The sequence below is a fragment of the Marmota monax genome, unplaced genomic scaffold (assembly GCF_021218885.2).
Source record: "Marmota monax isolate L192 unplaced genomic scaffold, Marmota_monax_Labrador192_F-V1.1 WCK01_AAM20220418_F8-fsc00038, whole genome shotgun sequence".
NCBI lineage: Eukaryota > Metazoa > Chordata > Mammalia > Rodentia > Sciuridae > Marmota > Marmota monax.
Window position 1 is genome coordinate 12564200 of NW_026692498.1, and position 2784 is coordinate 12566983.

The following is a 2784-nucleotide window of genomic DNA, read 5'->3' on the forward strand; positions in this document are numbered from 1 at the left end:
TCTGTTGGTCTATGTGTCTATTTTCATAGCAGTACTGTATTATATGAATTAGTAGAGCTTTGTAATTGTTCAATATTAGGAAGCATTATACCTCCAACGTTTTTCATCTTTCTCATCATTCTTTTAATGGCTGTATCCAAATTTCATCATTTTGTTTTATTACTGTGAAGATTGCTGTAGAAATTTTGATAGGGATTGTATTGAATCTGGATGATGGGTAGTATGAACATTTTGACAATATTAGTTCTTCCAATCAATGAATATAGTATCTTTCCATTTATTTGTGTTTTCTTTAACTTCTATCATTGATGTTTATACTTTTCAGTATATAGAAAGTTTTATTCTTTGGTTAGATTTATTCCTAGGTATTTTACTTTTCCTAACTATTAAAAATGGGATTGTAGCAGAGTGTGGTGGCAAGCACGCCTATAATCCCAGTGGCTCGGGAGGCTGAAGCAGGAGGATCATGAGTTCAAAGCCAGCCTCAGCAATTTAGGGAGGCCCTAAGCAATTCGGCAATATACTGTCTCAAAATAAAATACAAAAAAGGGCTAGTGTTGTGACTCAATGGTTAAGTGCCTCTAGGTTCAATTCCAGGTATCTAAAAAAGGGTGGGAGATTGTTGGGCCAGGTGCGATGATGCATGCTTATAATCCCAAGCTACTCAGAAGGCTGAGGCAGGAGGATCATAAATTTAAGGTCAGCTTGGGAAATATATCAAGACCCTGTATCAAAACAAAATTATTATATTTTTACAAAAATTCTACAGGCATTTATTGAGACATTACTATGAAAACAAAATTTTTCAAAAGGACTGGAGGTGTATCTCAGAGGTAGAGTGTTCAACTAGTACGTGTGAAGCCCTGGGTTCAATCCCCAGTATTGAAGGGGGGAGGGTTGGTTAGGAAGCTAGTTTTATTTCTTTTTTGAATAGTTTCTTGTTGGTATAAAGAAACACTACCAATTTTCATTTGTTGATTTTTGTATCCTGGCTCTCTACTAAATTTATTAGTTCTCACTATTTTTGGTGGAGTCTATATGGAATTCTTTGTATGCATAAAATAGAGAGCCAAGAAATAAAATCATGCAATTACAGTCAATTGATTTTCCACAAAGGTGCTAAAAAACATATAAGTAGGAAAGGGCAGTATTTTCAATAAATGGTGCTGAAAAAAATAATTTTCTGCATGCAGAAGGAGGAAAGTGGACCCTTGTCCCATACCATATACAAAAAACAACTCAAAAGAGATTAAAGACTTACATTTAAGACCTGAAGAGAAATGGAGAGCAAGCTCCCTGATGTTGCTGTAGGTGGTGATTTGTTTTTAATATGACCTCAAAAGCACAAGCAACAAAAGCAAAAATAAACAAATATAACTACATCATACTAAAATGCTTCTGCATGACAAAGGAAATAAAGTGAAGAGAAAACCCACATTAATGGAAAAAATATTTGTACACTATATGTCTAGTAAGAAGTTAATATACAAAATGCATGGTAAACTTAAACAACTCAATAGCAAGAAAACAACTCAGTTTAAAGGTAGGCAAAGAACCTGAACAGACATTTCTCAAAAAGAGATATCAATAGCCAATAGATTCATGAAAAAAGTGTCCATTTTCACTAATCAGTTAGGAAATACAAATTAAAACCACAATGAGATAAAAGCTCTCAACTGTTAGATTGGCAATAATTAAAAATATGAAAGATAACAAGTGTTGGTGATGATCTGAAGAAAAGGAAACCATGATATACTGTTGGTGGAAACATAAATTAGTACATCCATTATGGAAAACGGTACAGAGATTGCTCAAAAAATTAAAAACAGAACTACCATATAAGCCAGTACTTTCTCTTCTGGGTACCTATCCAAAGGAATTGGAATCTGTAAGGCTAAGGAATATCTGAATTCCCATGTTCAATGCAACATTATTCACAATAGGCAAGAATAGAATCAACCTTTGGCCATCAAAGGATGAATGGACAAAGAAAATGTGATTTATAGGTAATGGAGTACTATTCAATATTAATAGGGGTGGGAGAGGACCTGTCATATTCAGCAAGGATCAATATGAAAAACATTATTTTGACATTATCCAGGTACAAAAAGACAGTGCATGTCTACTATGTATGGGGTCTAAAATAGTTGAACTCATATTAGTAGAGAGGGGAAAGATGGTTATAATATGCTGGGGAAGTAGGGATGGAATGAATGGGGAGTTGCTGATCAAAAGGTATGAAATCCCAGGAGCTAGGACTGTAGCTCAGTGATAGAGTGCTTGCCCGGCTCATGTGAGGCACTGGGTTCGATCCTCAGCACCACACAAAAATAAATAAATAGATTAAAGTTATTGTGTCCGTCTACAAACTAAAAGAAAAATTTTTAAAAAGGTATGAGGTTTCAGGTAGATAGGAGGAATAGGTTTTGAGATACACTGCACAGTACTGACTATAGTCAACAATAATACAATGTATATTTCTTTTTTTTTTTTTTTTAGTGGGCTACATTGAGTTGTCTGGGTTTTTTTTTTTTTAACTATTTTATTTATTTATTTATTTATTTATTTATATGTGGTGCTGAGGATTGAACCCAGGGCCTTGCACATGCAAGGCGAGCACTCTACTGCTGAGCCATAACCCCAGCCCCTGTATATTTCAAAATAACTGAGAAAGTAAATTTCAAATGTCTCACCGTAAAAAGTTTTGGGAAAACAATGGGATGAAGGTGTTAATTAGGTTTATTTAATCTTTCCACATTGTATGCATAATATATCAAAACTTTT